Genomic DNA, 17,520 nt, shown 5'->3' with positions numbered 1-17,520 from the left:
ATGGTGATGATTTCCCCCTCCCGGAGGGAAGTTTCCCCGGCAGAACAGCTCTGCCGGAGCCCTAGGTTGGTTCCGCCAAGGTTCCGCCTCGTGGCGGCGGAGTTTCGTCCCGTGAGCTAGCTTATGATTTTTTTTCCTCGACGAAAGACCTCATATAGCCAAAGATGGGCATCAGAGGGCTGTCAGGGGGGCCCATGAGGGAGGGGGGCGTGCCCAGGGGGTAGGGCACGCCCCCACCCTCGTGGACAGTGGGTGGTCCCCCTCTGGTACTTCTTTCGCCCAATATTTTTTCTATATTCTGAAATGTGCTCCCATGAAGTTTCAGGACTTTTGGAGTTGTGTAGAATACATCTCTAATATTTGCTCCTTTTCCAGCCCAGAATTCCCGCTGCCGCCATTCCCCCTCTTCAGTAAACCTTGTAAAATAAGAGAGAATAGGCATAAGTATTGTGATATAATGTGTAATAACAGCCCATAATGCATAAATATTGATATGAAAGCATGATGCAAAATGGACGTATCAATAGTGAGCACGTCCATTGGTGTCTAGCGGGTGTGGGAGAGAGTAAAGAAAGGAGAGGGAGCCTTGGATGCTCTGTAGGGGCTCTGGTGAGAGAGGAGGGGTGAGATAGAAGGGCGATGTGGCTATCCAAACGGGTAAATGAGGAGGTTTCACCCCTCAATCATTTAGCTGAGGCCAAGGGAGAGTTACTAGAGGTAGAAGAGGGTCAGGAGTAGCTGTGGTAAAAAGTTGAGCCCATGGAGATTAGTGGAAGAGGTCAAAGTGATGCTTTTTGGAAAATTAGCAGGAAGTGTTTGTTGTTAGTTTGGGCAAGAAAATGAATTACACTTGACATTAGACTTATCAGGATGGAGTGGCAGATAGAAATTGGGTGTTACACCAAATTTGAGTTCATTTGGGTAATGTTGCCAATGCAACTTTTGTAAACCCTAGAAATTCACAGAAATGCATTTACCAAGATATAGTCATGCAAAACCATTGCCCTTGATGCACCACTTGGTGTAGTGTCATAATTTGGGGTTTTGAGCATATCCACAAAGTTTAGGGTCATTTGGAATAAGTTGGCAATGTAGAGTTTGTTCAAACTTGGATCTGGACAGAGAGGGTTTTGGGGCACTTTTGTGAACCAAAATGATTTGGATTGAGATGAAACTTTTGCAAGATCATCACATTATGCATATGTGACTCGCTAGAATTTTCCTAGATTTATTTGAAAATATTTCCTGTAGAAATATTTCAAATACTTGAAATGTACAGAAATGATTTTGGAGGGTTTTTCCCAATATTTTGAACATGACCATGTGTTGAAACTCTTATATGTGGACAATATATGTCCTATGAGTTTCCCTAAATTTTCTCAAATATTTTTTAAACAGTTAAATAATTTCAACCTATTAAACACTATTTCTGGCCCTAAGAAAAAACCTTAAAATAAAATAGGAAAATAGCTTTTGAAATTATATTTTGTGGTTTATGGGAGTCCTATACCTAATAGGAGTCAAATGTACTCTTTGAAATATTTTTCATACCCCAAATCAAGTACTTGTTATGCAAACCACAATTCTGGGGGTTTTGGGAAACTAAATTTAGAAAATACTATTTGGCCAAATTATTTTTGTATGAAAATACTATATTGCACTATACACATGGCATGATCATTGGGAAGAATTTTGGGGCAAGGAGATGAAGTATAGAAGGTGGAGTTGTGTTGACTTTAAAGAGCACTTAAAAATCAGAGAGAGAGAAAACCAACTCAAATAAAGAGCCAAATTGTGATGCCCCCGATTCAATCATACACTAATCATACACGCAAACGTGTACGATCAAGATCAGGGACTCATGGGAAGATATCACAACACAACTCTACAAATAAAATAAGTCATACAAGCATCATATTACAAGCCAGGGGCCTCGAGGGCTCGAATACAAGAGCTCGATCATAGATGAGTCAGCGGAAGCAACAATATCTGAGTACAGACATAAGTTAAACAAGTTTTCCTTAAGAAGGCTAGCACAAACTGGGATACAGATCGAAAGAGGCGCAGGCCTCCTGCCTGGGATCCTCCTGAACTACTCCTGGTCGTCATCAGCGGCCTGCACGTAGTAGTAGGCACCTCCTGAGTAGTAGCAGTCATCATCGACAGTGGCGTCTAGCTCCTGGACTCCAACGTCTGGTCGCAACAATCGAGTATAGGAAGGGGGAAAAGGGGCGAGAAAAGCAACCGTGAGTACTCATCCAAAGTACTCGCAAGCAAGGAACTACACTACATATGTATGCATTGGTATCAAATGGAAAAGGGGTAACATATGTGGACTGAACTGCAGAATGCCAGAATAAGAGGGGGATAGCTAGTCCTATCAAAGACTACGCTTCTGGCAACCTCCATCTTGTAGCATGTAGAAGAGAGTAGATGATAAGTTCACCAAGTAGCATCGCATAGCATAATCCTAACCGATGATCCTCCCCTTGTTGCCCTGTGAGAGAGCGATCACCGGTAGTATCTGGCACTTGGAAGGGTGTGTTTTATTAAGTATCCGGTTCTAGTTGTCATAAGGTCAAGGTACAACTCCAAGTCGTCATGTTACCGAAGATCACGGCTATTCGAATAGATTAACTTCCCTGCAGGGGTGCACCACATTTCCCAACACGCTCGATCACATTTGCCTGGACACACTTTTCTAGGTCATGCCCGGCCTTAGAAGATCAACATGTTGCAACCCTACCTAGGCACAATAGAGAGGTCAACGCGCTGGTCTAAATCCTATGGCACATGGGTCTGGGCCCATCGCCCATTGCACACCTGCACGTTGCGTACGCGGCCGGTGAGCAGACCTAGCCTCCCTTATACAAGAGCAGGCGTTCCAGTCCAACCCGGCACGCGCCGCTCAGTCGCTGACGTCACGAAGGCTTCGGTTGATACCACGACGTCGAGTGCCCATAACTGTTCCCGCATCGTTGGTTAGTGCGTATAGGCCAGTAGCCAGACTCAGATCAAATACCCAGATCTCGTTAAGAGTGTTATTTTGAAGTAACCACGAACGCCGACCAGGGCCAGGCCCACCTCTCTCCTAGGTGGTCTCCGCCTGCCCTGCCGCTCCACCTCAAACTAACAGTCGGGGGCCGTCGGGAACCTAGGACCACCACTATCCTGGGTGGAACCACCTGCCCCTTCAGCCCCCAACATCGGAATCACTTGCGGGTGCCCAATGAGAGGACCCGACTTTAGTCACAACATGATCACGGCCCGATAGTATAAAATGGCAGACTGACATGAATGTAGGGCCAGTGATAATAATCTAGCATCCTATACTAAGCATTTAGGGTTGCAGGTAAGGTATCAACAGTTGTGGCAACAATGACAGGCTACGCATCAGAATAGGATTAACAGAAAACAGTAACATGCTACACTACTCTAATGCAAGCAGTAGAGAGAAGAGTAGGCGATATCTGGTGATCAAGGGGGGGCCTGCCTGGTTGCTCTGGCAAGAGAGAGGGGTCATAAACACCGTAGTCGTACTGGGTAGCAGCGGCATCGGTCTCGGTGTCTAGCGAGAGAAGAGGGGAGGAAATAGTAAATATTAAGCAAACAGATGCATAGCGACGCATGACATGACAAGTAGTGGTGCTAGGGAGTGCCCTAACGCGGTATGAGGTGGTACTGGTGAAGGGGGAAACATCCGGGAAAATATCCCCGATGTTTCGCATTTTCGGACAGATGAATCCGAGGGGGAAAGTTGTGTGTTCTCAATGCTAGGGATGCGTGGCGGACGAACGGGCTACGTATCTGGATTCGTATCGTTGTTCTGAGCAACTTTCATGTAGAAAGCTTTTCCATCCGAGCTACGGTTTATTTTATATTAATTATAAAACATTTAAATCATTTTTAGGATTTATTTAATTATTTAAATTCAACATTATCCAGAATAGTGCATGCTGACGTCAGCATGACGCCAGCAGTCAATGTTGACCATTGACCTGGTAAACCTGACGTGTGGGTCCAGTGGGACCCACCTCTCATTCTCTGTTTAGGTTAATTAGGGTTTAGGTTAATTATTTAGGCTTAATTAGTTGTTTCGTTTAATTAAACAAAATTAATTAAGTTAATTAATTGTTTAATTAATTAATTAATTAATTTTATTTTTTTAATTCTTTTTAGTTCATTTTTTTACGTTCTGGGCACGGGCCCATTTGTCATTGGGCCAAAGGCCTTAGCAGGGTGGGTGTGTGCGGGCGTTGGGCGCCGAGCGCCGGGTCGCCTGGACCCGAGCGTGCGCAGGCTGGCCGGCAGCCACGGCAGGGCAGCCGCAGCCGGCCGGAGTGGGTCTGCGAGGTGAGGGGGGCGGCCAAGCGCGACACTAGGGGGAGCTTGCAGGCGTGCACAGCAGGCGGCGGGCGCGGCGCGGATGCAGCAGTGCACGCGGCACGCGGCGACGGGGGCTCGACACGGGGAGCAAGGGCGGCAGCGGGGCGACGCGAGGGCGCGGTCGCGCGAGCGGGGGCCGATGGCCTCGGCCCCGAACGGCATGCAGAGAGTGAGCGGGAGGCGATGGACGTGAAGGGAAGCAGGGGCGGCTGCAGTGGCGGCCGTCGCGACCAGAGCAGAGCAGCTCAGAGGCAGGCAGGGCGCGATACGGGGACGCGAGCACACGCGAGCGAGTAGCAGCAACACTGCAGCGGGTAGCAGAAGCAAAGCCAGCAGCGGGGTCCGCAGGAGCGAGGCCGGAGTAGCCAGGGCGCGGGAGGGCGGCTTGCAGGCCGCTCACGAGCGGTGACGGGCGCGGCCGGTGCGGGTGTGGGCGTGCGGTGCGCGACGAAGCGCGCGTGCGGCGTAGGGGTACAGCGAGCGACGCAGTGACGGCGGTGCGTGCGCACAGAGGAGGAAGGGAGGAAGAGGGAGGCAAGTGCGGTGCTCACGGCGGGGGTGTAGGGAAAAGGCAGCGGGCACGGGGTTGGCCGGTGAGGATGAGACTGGGACGGGGCGGCGCCAGCGTGGTCGACGGCGGCAGGGGCGGACCCGGGCGGCGAGGTGGTGCAAAGGACGGAGACGAGCCGAGGACGGATCGGTCCGGCGAGGGCGGGTGGTCGAGAGGTGACGCAGGGAGACGGTGCTGCGCGAGGGAGAGGAGGGCAAGGTGGCAACGGTGACGGTGATCCGGGGCGGTGTCGTCGGGGTCGGGGGCGTAGTCGCCTCGATCTCGACTTGGATCGAGGGAGTGAGGGGAGAGTGGGGGCGGAGTGGGGATCGGGTGAGGGTTAGGGTTCGGGGAGGTGGCCTTGTAGGCAAGAGAAGAGGGCCGGCTGGGCCGGCCGGTTGGCCCAGCGTGGGGGAGGGGTGTTGTGTATTTTCCTTTTCTTTTGTTTATTTATTTCTTTTCTATTTGTTCTTTATTTTAGTTTCTTTTAATTATACTTTTTACTTAATATTAAAATGAACCCTAAAATAGTAATACCATGAAACCCACTACCCCAAAAGGTTTTTGCCCCAAAACAATTTAGTTAAGAATTGTATTGATTATGAAAGCCTTTAAATGCCGGCTTTTTCTACTGTTTTATTCACCTTAGAGCATTTATACATTTTTTAAAAGTGGGGTTTCTTCTCCACAGTTACCTATGCATTATTTGGCACAATCCCAATATTTTAGTTTTAAAGTTTGAAAACTTTTATTGTTTGACTTAGATTTTGAATACGAATTTAAATCGGTTTCGAAGCAAGGTGAGTTTATCAACAGTAACAGAGGTGACATGGCATCATTAGCAGGGAATTACTATAGCTTAATTATCTGGGCGTCACACAAATAATGCAAAAGTTTTTTTGGTCAAATTTTCATGCTTTATTAATGCAAATGACATGTTACAAAATGTAAGGTGTGACAGATGTGCATCAGCCGCTAGAAGGTCGCTCCGGCATTCCACAGCCTGAAGGGCATGCAGGTGTACGCACGGGGAGATGAAGGTCATCTTCTCGACGTCTTCTGTTGCCATCTTGATTCGATGATATCTCGGAAAAGCGTCCAGGAAGCATAACAGATCACACTCGGCGGTGGAGTCCACAATCTGGTCGATGTGTGGGAGCGGGAAGGGGTCCTGAGGGCAGGCCTTGTTGAGCCTTGTGAAGTCGATGCACGTGTGGTCCTTCCCCCCTTTCTTGGGGCGATCACTAGATTTTCTAACCAAGTCGGGTGTCGTACTTCCCGAATGTCACTGGCCTCTTGCAGCTTGCGGACCTCTTGGATGATGAACGCTTGCTTCTCTTGTGCTTGACACCGTGCTTTTTGCTTCATCGGGCGTGCATCGGGGCATACCATCAAGTGGTGCTCGATCACCTCCCTTAGGACACCAACCAAGTCAGATGCTTCCCACACAAACACGTCCTTGTTAGCCCTCAGGAAGCCAACCAATGCCTCCTCTTGTTCCGGGGGGAGGCCAGAGCTTATGGGGAAGGTGGGGCCCGAGCCCCCGCTATCGACAGGATCCTACTTCCTCTCCTCCCGGTCCTAAGAAAACAACTACTTTTCTTTGCGGACGCGACCTCCAGAGCCTCCGGGAGGCCCTGGCATCGAGGCATGAGGCCGTCACAGCCTTGTAGGAGAGCTTGAGGGCCCGGACCGCATGCTTTGTGTGTCTGGCCACCATGATAATGTCACTGTTTGTGTGACATCTTGATGACGTTGTAGCCTGGATGGGTTGCCGCGATGAACTTGGCAAGGGCCGGATACCCCAGGATGGCGTTGTACAGAAAGCTGATGCGGGCCAAGTCGAAGTTGATGAGATAGGTGCGATAGTTCGCGTGTGCGAAAGGTGACGAGCAGGCACACCTGCCCCAAGGGGGTGGTTGAGCCCATGACCACACCCCCGAGAAGGGCTTGGTGGGCGCGAGCTGGTCGTACGGCACCTGGAGCAGATCGAAGGTTTCCACGGAGAGGATGTTTAGGCCGGCGCTGCCATCGATGATGGTCTTGGTGACCACGATGTTGCTGATAGTAGGCATGCATAGCATGGGGAGGGCACCCGCAGTTGCCGTTGTCTTGGGATGATATCTCGAATCGAAGGTGATGCCGACATCGGGCATCTCGAGGCCTCGATAAGCCTCTCGCCATGGTCGTGTAGCGCCCGCCCGACGGAAGAGCTGCTTGATGTGGCGGCCAGAGGCAGGTGCCTGTGACCCGACGATGATGCACGTGACTGCGTGGGGCGCCGGTGTCGCAGAGCACGTGATGAACTGATCGTGGAGCTCCTCCCAATAGGATATATAGGCGTCCAGGAGGCCACGAAGCCAAGATCATGGGACCTCCATGAGGGCCACGGGAAACCAGTTTGCCTTGGCCTTGTCGTCACCACCCGCTACTCGGATGGCCTGCTTGTACAACCGGAGGGACTCCTCGGGGCCTGCAGCACCCTCATACCGCGGGGGCAGCACTAGCCTAAATCTCACAGGCCACCTCACCTGGCGCAGGCCTAGAGTGAATGTCAGGCACCTCACGTCACTCTTGTAGGCTTCGGGTGGCCATGTCTGCAGGGCAGCGCCCGCCATGGGGATAATGAGGCGAGTGCGGAGCGTGGCCGGTGAAGAGGCCAAGCTTCGACATGCCCCTACCCAGCGCACCAAATGTCGAATTTAGGGCTCCGCAGTCCCAGGAAGGTTCACACTCTGGGGCGTGTGTGAAGATCTCGACCTCTCAAGTATCAAGCTCGTCACCCTAGAGCCTAGCCTCGTTGAGTTCGTGCGAGCGGGGAAGAAGATGGACACATCAGTTTACCCAGGTTTGGGCCACCTTGCGATGTAAAATCCTACTCCTGCTTTGTGGTGGATTGGCCTCACGAGGAGGCTGGAGATGAACAAGTACAGTGGGTGAACAGCCTCGCGAGGGCTATGGTGGTGAGGGTGGAATGGTTCTGATCCGGTCCCTCCCTACGGTGATGGCAAACCTATATTAATAGTGGCCTCGGTCCTCTTCCCTCAAAACATGGGCGAGAAGGGATCCTAGAGTGGCCAATTTCAAGTGGGATAAGAAGTACATCTAATCTTGCCGAAAGGTGGTCTTCGCTTGCAAAGCTTCTGGTCGTGATGTGGCGATGGGCTCGGTGATGACATCTGCCCTGCCGAGCTCATGGACTTAGTCTTATTGCACTGGAATGGAAAGCTTTGGGGGACTCCTCGGTAACCTACGTGTATCCTTGCTCCCTTAGCACCGAAAGGGAAACTGTCTCCTCTGTGCCCGCTGGCGCTCACCTAGCCATATTCGTCAAGGCTCACGTCATCGCAGCCTAGTGAGGCTGGGTACCTGCATAGAAATATCCTCTCTTGGGAGGCAACCTGGGGAGGCCGCTCCTCTAAATGTCTTGGCACCGTTCTCCTTGCGAAGCCGAGGCGCTCGAGAGGGTCTTGTCTTGGAGGCCTTGCCACTGGGCCGTACTAGGCCGTTGAGGGAGCCATGTCGTGGGCCGCAAGCAGGATGATCTGGGTAGCCCCGATCCCAGAACGCCGATAGAATCCCCCTCCAGCAAGGTCCCGAGAAAGGCCCCAATATGGGATCTCATGGGAACAGAGGCTTTCGGCGGCGGAAAAGTATCTTGGTGGATGCCTCTGATGGTTTGGGAATATTTGGGAATTTATAATGCAAGAATTAGGGTTGGAGGACTCTGGAGGGGCCCACAAGCCATCAGGGCGCCCCCTAGGCCGCGCCTAGGATGCTTGTGGCCTCCTCGTGAAGCTTCTGGCCCCCAGTCCAAGTCCTATGGGTGTCTTCTGGTCCAAGAAAAATCATCGCGAAAGTTTTATTCCGTTTGGACTTCATTTGATATAACTTTTCTATAAAACTCTAAAACAAGGAAAAAAACAGAAACTGGTACTAGGCTCTTGGTTAGCCCCAAAAATAATATAAATAGCATATTAATGCATAGAAAACATCCAAAACAGATAACATAACATCGTGGAACAATAGAAAAACATAGATACATCGGAGACGTATCAAGCTTCCCCAAGCTTAATTCCTGCTCGTCCTTGAGTAGGTAAATGGTAAAACCGATTTTTTTATGTGAAATGCTACCTAACATATTTATACATGTAATCTTCTTTATTGTGGCATGAATATTCAGATCCATAATATTCAAAACAAAAGTTTAATATTGACATAAAAACAATAATAGTTCAAGCATACTAATAAAGCAATCATGTCTTCTCAAATAACATGGCCAAAGAAATTATCCCTACAAAATCATATAGCTTGGCTATGCTCCATCTTCATCACACAAAGTATTTCATCATGCACAACCCCGGTGACAAGCCAAGCAATTGTTTCATACTTTTGGAGTTCTCAAACTTTTTCAACTTTCACGCAATACATGAGCGTGAGCCGTGGATATAGCACTGTAGGTGGAATATAATATGGTGGTTGTGGAGAAGACAAAAAGAAGGAGAAAGTCTCACATGAACTAGGCATATTAACGGGCTATGGAGATGCCCATCAATAGATATCAATCTGAGTGAGTAGGGATTGCCATGCAACGGATGCACTAGAGCTATAAGTGTATGAAAGCTCAAAAAGAAACTAAGTGGGTGTGCATCCAACTCGGATGCTCACGAAGACCTAGGGCAATTTGAGGAAGCCCGTCATTGGAATATACAAGCCAAGTTCTATAATGAAAAACTCCCACTAGTATATGAAGGTGACAAAATAGGAGACTCTCTATCATGAAGAACATGGTGCTACTTTGAAGCACAAGTGTGGAAAAAGGATAGTAACATTGCCCCCTCTCTCTTTTTTGTTTGGGAATCTTTGGCCTCTTTTGTTTTTTATAATGTCCGGAGACTCAACCCAACTTGTGAGGGAATCATAGCTTCCATCATCCTTTCCTCACATGGGACAATCCTCTAATAGTGATGATCATCACACTTTTATTTACTTACAACTCAAGAATTACAACTCGATACTAGAAAAAATATGACTCTATATGATTGCCTCCGGTGGTGTGCCAGGATGTGCAATTATCAAGAGTGACATGTATAAAAAATATGAATGGTGGCCAAGCCACAAATACTATGCCAACTACATGATCATGCAAAGCAATATGACAATGATGGTATGTTTCATAATAAACGGAACGGTGGAAGTTGCATGGAAATATATCTCAGAATGGCTACGGAAATGCCATAATAGGTAGGTATAGTGGCTGTTTTGAGGAAGGGTATATGGTGGGTTTAATGCACCGGCGAAAGTTGCGATGTACTCGAGAGTCTAGCAATGGTGGAAGGGTGAGAGTGCGTATAATCCATGGACTCAACATTAGTCATAAAGAACTCACATACTTAACACAAAAATTTATTAGTAATAGAAACAAAGTACTACATGCACGCTCCTAGGGGAGAGGTTGGTATGAGTTAACCATCGCGCACACCCGAACTCCACACAAAGGATGACAATCAAAAACTAAATGATGCTCGAACTTCATCACATAACGGGTCACCATGTGTGCATGCTACAGGAATCACAAACTTTGACACAAGTATTTCTACCAATCCACAATTACTCACTAGCATGACTCTAATATAACCATCTTTATATCTCAAAACAATATGCAAGGAATGAAACTTCTCATAGTATTCAATGCTCTTTATATGAAAGTTTTTATTATATACCTCTTGGATGCCCATCATATTAGGACTAAATTCATAGCCTAAGAAAATTCCCTTGATGTTTAAGGACTCTCAAAATATTATAAGTGAAGAATGAGAGTTCAATAATTTCTATAAAATAAAGCCACCGCCGTGCTCTAAAAAGATATAAGTGAAGCACTAGAGCAAACTGCCTAGCTCGAAAGATATAGTGAAGCACATAGAGTATTCTAATAAATTCGCAACTAATGTGTGTCCCTCTCAAAAGGTGTTGATAGCAAGGATGATTGTGGCAAACTAAAAAGCTAAGACTCCTATCATACAAGAAGCTCCAAGCAAAACACATATCATGTGGTGAATAAAAGTATAGCCTCAAGTAAATTTACCGATGGAACGGAGACGAAAGAGGGGATGCCATCCGGGGCATCCCCAAGCTTAGATGCTTGGTTGTCCTTCTTGGGGTGCCTTGGGCATCCCCAAGCTTAGGATCTTGCAAATCCTTATTCCATAGTCCATCAAATCTTTACCCAAAACTTGAAAACTTCACAACACAAAACTCAGCAGAAAACTCGTGAGATTCGTTAGTATAACAAAATAAATCACCACTTTAGGAACTATTGTGAACTCATTATAAATTTATATTGGTGTAACATCTACTGTATTCCAACTTCTCCATTGTTCATACCCCCGATACTACACATAGAAACAAGCAAACAACACATAGAAAATAGAATCTGTCAAAAACAGAATAGTCTGTAGCAATCTGGAAACTTCGTATGCTTGTGTAACTCGAAAAATTCTGAAAACTTAGGACAATCTAGGAAATTTATATATCAATCTTGTGTAAAAAAATCGGATCAGAAGCATGTTTCTGTGACTTTTTTAAATTCTGTCAATGAGCGCAAAAGTTTCCGTTTTTCAGCAAGATCAAATCAACTATCACCGTAGACCATCCCAGAAGTCTTACTTGGCTCAAAAACTAATTAAAACAACAAAACACAATTACTACAGAAGTAATAATGTGTAAGCTAATAAAGAAAGAAAATAAAAATATTCGGTTGTCTCCCAACAAGTGCTTTTCTTTAAAGCCTTTTAGCTAGGCATTGATAATTTTAATGATGCTCACATGAAAGATAGCAATTGAAACATGAAGAGAGCATCATGTTGTTATGACCGACATCCACTATAGCCGGAGAAGGCCTCATGGCGCAGGTAGTTAGGGGCCCAGCCCAAGTTATCTTGTTGTGTTAGGGGCTTAACCCAATTATATTATTATGAGGATTATATAAACTCATGTAAGGACCCGTTTTGAGATTAAGCAGAAGAAATCATATTTTCTCGGCTTCCTGAAGGGAGTCGGGAGACCTAACCCTAGCCGCCAGCCCCTGCGCCTTCTCTCCCTTTCACGCATGCGACGACGGCGCCCCAACGCCGACGGCCTCGCCTTCCTCCACGCCAACCTCCCTTCCACCCCTATAACCTGAGAGCTCGTCTTGGTAGGGACCCGGTTCCTACCAATCTGGTATCAGGTGTCTCAGGCTCGATCATGTCCGCCCCATCGCCCACCCCTCCCTTCTACTTCCGACCGCCACTACGTCACCGATGACTACCGCGGCCGGTACGCAGTCCCTCATTGGGCCACACTCCTCCGCCGCCGGGACGTCACCCGCGGCCATCCTCGCGGTTCTCACCCTGGAGGAGATGTCGGCAGCGCTCCGTGACCTCACCCAGGCGGTCCAGGGCATCTGCCTCTTCCTCGCGCGGCCCTACAGGCCGCAGCCGGCTGCTCCTATCGCCGCCATCATCGGGCCGCCGCATCTCCCATGGCAACTGCCACCACCAGCGACCTCCGTCGACCCCGCAGTGCCGCTGCTGTAGCAGCTGCAGCTGCTGCCACCACCACCTGCCACCTCCGGGATGGCCCTTCCGACGACGACGCCCGGGGTGCCCATCCACCAAGTGCGCTTCCCCCTATCGCCGTCTCCGCTACCGGCCTGGCTGGACGGATCCTCCCCACCGTTCTACACGATGTCCCCGGGTCATCCGCACGTTCCGTCTCCGTCAGCACCGCCTCTGTAGTTCGGCGGGCCCTCGAGCTCCGCCGACCCCTATGACGGTGTGGACGGGGTCGTATTTCAATCAGTGTGACCAGTTTTTAGGGGCCAGCGCACGCTAGCATCTGACCACACTTGGCTTGCTTCCTATCACCTCCGGGGCGCAACGCAGATGTGGTATTACACCCTCGAACAGGATGAGGGCGGCATGCCTCCATGTGAACGCTTCCGCGAGCTATGCCTCTTGCGTTTCGGGCCGCCAATTCACCGGAGCAGCCTGGCGGAGCTTGGGCGTTTTCCTTTCACTTCCACTGTGCAAGACTTCGTCGAACACTTCCGGGCCCTGGCTTGCCACGCGCCCGGCATCACAGCTCGCTAGCGAGCCGAGCTGTTTGTTGGCAGGCTACTGGATCATATCTGCATGGATCTGGAGATGTGCAGGCAATAGGACCACCAAACGGCCATGTATTACGCCCGCGCCTTCGAGCTATGCGCAGTGGCCATGCAGCATGCACTTCCGGCTCGGTGCGCCTGCCAGCACGCCTGCCCACCACTGACGCCACCAGCGCCGGGGCGTCCTGCCCAGGCTCTCGAGGCGTCTGATGCCCCAGCTGTACCTTGTCCGTTCCGTCGGCTCACCCCGGCTAAACAGCTCGAGCATCGTCGTTAGGGGCTGTGCTGCAACTGCCACGAGCCCTATGTGTTGAGCCATGTCTGCCAGCGGCTGTTCTACTTGGAGGCTGCGGACTACGTCGAGGTGGACACTACCGCCAAGGGGCTCGACACCCTGCCCCCCAGTTGCCGCAGAGGCTGCGCCGGCCCCTGCCCCGGCGACTGCACTCCTGACCTCCCTCCATGCCCTAGAGGGCATACAAGTGGATAAAACTATGTTGCTGCCGGTGACGATCAACAGAGAGCGCCTCCTAGCCCTGCTAGATACGGGCTCCACGCATAACTTTCTGCCCGCGTTGACCATGCCCCGCTTGGCGCTCCAGCCGACGGGCGGCGAGCACCTACGGGCTACCGTCCCTAACGGTGACTGCCTCCACTGTCACAGGATTGCATGGCATGTCCCCATCAGCGTTGGCGACAAGCACTTCACCATCACGTGCATCGGCATTGAGTTGGGCTGCTTCGACTTCATCCTCGACATCGACTTTTGTGGACCTTCGGTCCCATCCTATGGGACTTGGACGCTATGATGATGGTCTTCTGGTGCATGGGTCACCGCACCCGGTGGGAGGGCGCGGGCGGCCCTCCATCCGCGGCGCCCCATCCATAGTTGGGGATGGCCGGGTCTTGGAAAGGCGACGACAGCGTCAGTGAGCACTTTTTCCACGACGGCGGCGATTGTCGCGGTGGCACCCTCCATGGTGAACTTGCCCTTGGTGATGCCCGCGAAGCCTCCGCCAGCAGCGGCGCCTCCCTTGGGGAGAGCACGAGCGATGACGACTAGGACGAGCCACACCCAAACCAAGAAGGAGGGCGAGACGCCACGCCGTCGGGGCCTCGTCAAGGAGTAGGAGGACTCCGACTGATCATGGGAAGCACCAGAGCCGGGCCTCGGGAACGGTGCTCCTCCTGAGGCCACTCCATTTGTTTGTTTTCTGCTTCCTGCATCCAGAAACATGAAGAGCCCCTCGGGGCGTGTAAGGAACTATGGCGCTTGCGCCTTTTTATGGTTGTTTCTTGCGTATACTCTAGCATCTACGCGGTTACTAATTGAAAGATTCCTGCCTAGCATAATTAGGATAACTTAGCTCGGTGTGCTCGCGACCCTTTATAGGTCCGTGCATCATGGGGGCATGCTCCTCTGGAGCCTTGACCTCGGGTACACCCCTGAGGTCCCGAGGAGGACCTCGCGAGGATTTGGGGCCTCCGGAGACGCCTCCGATAGGTGTTGAACCTCTCGTGGATATAGGTGGCGCTTGGTGTGAGGTTCCCTGATAGCGAGTTGAGCCACGACTACATTTTCTCCAGCCGCCCCTTCTTGGCGCCCATCCTACGCTAGAGCCCCCGAGCGAGGTTCGATCGCCACTAGTGCGCTGGGTCGCGATGCCCGGTGTAGCCAGGAGATGAAATCTCCTGACGCCTGGGGCCAAGGACCACACTTGCTTGTTGGCTTGCTCAAGAGCGTCACGCGAGGATTCGGACGCCAAAGCCTTGGCTAGGTGTGTGCGTGGGCTGACCCGCAGCCGTTGTGGCAACGTTGCCGGGTATGCCTCAAGTGCAACACCGTGCCGAGCCCCCGCTCGCGAGGCATGAGGAAGCGAACAATGGGCCACTATTAATTCCTCCGAAACATGGTTCAAGAGGATAACACCGCAAGAATAAAAAATCCTGACCCCCCATTCGAATAAAGACATGGAAACTTCAAACTTCATTCCAAGAAATAGCAAATTTTTGGTTACAAGAGAAAGGAAAGATCATCCGCGTCCGGCACCTAGCCAGTCTTCCCACTAGCATGGAGCATGGGGCCTCCACTTGGTGTGGGCATAATCGTTGTTTGACCATGTTGTTCGCCAGCGAGGAGCATGGGGCTTCCACTTGGACGTGGGTGGGAGCCATCATGAGGCCCAAGGGCGGCGCTCAGGAGACTCCGGGGTGTGTACAACTCCACTCATTATTACGTGAGAGTGTCATGGGTAGAACTAGCAAAGATGCTGGATTTTCCAGGCCTTCTGGATGGGGTCTCCATCCTACGTCTCCAGGCATACAGCGCCGGGCCTGGAGACATGGGCGATCTTGAACGGGCCCTCCCACATGGGCGAGAGCTTGTGGAGGTCCTCCCGGGAGAGGACCCGCCTCAAGACGAGGTCTCCGACCTCGAGGGTCCACGAGCGGATGTTGCGGCAATGGTAGCCCCGCAGCGCCTGCTGGTACCTCGCTGCACGGAGCGAGGCCTAGTGGCGGGCCTCCTCCCCGAACACGAGATATGTTCCCCGCGAGGCATCCTAATGTGCCTCGTCAAATCCCATGACTCACGGGGATTGATGCTTGAACTCATGTGGGAGGACCACCTCAGCTGCGTAGACAAGGAAGAACGGGGTCTCACCGATGGGCTTAGTCGTGCTACCTCTTGAGCTTGCGTTGGTTTTCCCTTGAAGGGGACAGGGTGATGCAGCAAAGTTTCGTAAGTATTTCAATTAGTTTTGAGAACCAAGGTGTCAATCCAGTAGGAGACAAGGCGACAAGCCACCGAATACCTGCACAAACAAACACCAAATTGCAAGCAACGCGACAAAGGGGTTGCCAACCCCTTCATGGTTATTCGCAAAGTGAGATCTGATAGAGATGGATAAACGGTAAAGTAATATTTTTGGTTTATGGAACGGAAAGTAAAAGATTGCAAAAGAATGTAAATAGGAAACTAGAATTGTAGATCGGAAACTTATATGATGGAAAATAGACCTGGGGGGCATATGTTTCATTGGAGGCTTCTCTCAAGAAAGAATTATTACGGTGGGTGAACAAATTCTGCCGAGCAATTGATAGAAAAGCCCAAAGTTATGACGATATCTAAGGCAATGATCATGAATATAGGCATCACATCCATGTCAATTAGACCGAAACGATTCTGCATCTAGTAATATTACTCCACACATCGACCGACTCCTGCCTACATCTAGACTATTAAGTTCATAAGAACAGAGTAACGCATTAAGTAAGATGACATTATGTAGCGGGATTAACTCAAGCAATATGATGAAAACCCCATCTTGTTATCCTCGATGACAACAATACAAAACATGCCTTGCTGCCCCTACTGTCACTGGGAAAGGACACCGCAAGATTGAACCCAAAGCTCAGCACTTCTCCCATTGCAAGAAAAACCAATATAGTTGGCCAAACAAAATCGATAGTTCAAAGAGACTTGCAAATATATCAAATCATGCATAAAAGGATTTAGAGAATATTCAAATAATATTTATAGTTAAGCTGATCATAAATCCGCAATTCATTAGATCTCGGCAAACACACCGCAAAAGAGTATTACAATGAATAATTCTCCAAGAACGTTGAGAAGAACATGGTATTGAGAATCAAAGAGAGAGAAAAGACCATCTAGCTACTAGCTATGGACCCGTAGGTCTATGGTAAACTACTCACCCTTTATCGGAGAGGCAATGGTGTTGATGTAGAAGCCCTCTGTGATCGAATCCCCCTCCGGTAGGATGCTGGAAAAGGCCCCAAGATGGGATCTCATAGGTACAGAAGGTTTCGGCGGTGGAAAAGTCGTTTCGTGGCTCGCCTGGAAGTTTTCAGGGTATGAGAGTATATATAGGAGGAAGATCTAGGTCAGGAGGCCACCGAGGGGCCCACAAGGTTGGGGAGCGCGCCCTCCACCCTTGTGGCCGCCTTGTGGCTCTTCCGACTTGCACTCCAAGTCTCATGGGTGTGTTCTGGTCCAAGAAAGATCATCACGAAAGTTTTATTCTGTTTGGACTCCGTTTGGTATTCCTTTTCTGTGAAACTCTAAAACAAGGAAAAGAAAGAAACTGGCACTGGCTCTAGGTTAATGGGTTAGTCCCAAAAATCATATAAAGTATCATATTAATGCATATAAAACATCCAAAACAGATAATATAATAGCATCAAACAATCAAAAATTATAGATATGTTGGAGACGTATTAAGCATCCCCAAGCTTAATTCCTGCTCGTCCTCGAGTAGGGAAATGATAAAAATAGATTTTTTTATGTGGAATGCTACCTAACATATTTATCCATGTAATTCTCTTTATTGTGGCATGAATGTTCAGATCCGTAAGATTCAAAAAAAAAGTTTAATATTGACATAAAAACAATAATACTTCAAGCATACCAACAAAT

This window comes from Triticum dicoccoides, chromosome 4A (assembly GCF_002162155.2).
Source record: "Triticum dicoccoides isolate Atlit2015 ecotype Zavitan chromosome 4A, WEW_v2.0, whole genome shotgun sequence".
NCBI lineage: Eukaryota > Viridiplantae > Streptophyta > Magnoliopsida > Poales > Poaceae > Triticum > Triticum dicoccoides.
The sequence above is the reverse complement of the archived record's forward strand: the minus strand, read 5'-3'. Positions refer to the sequence as shown.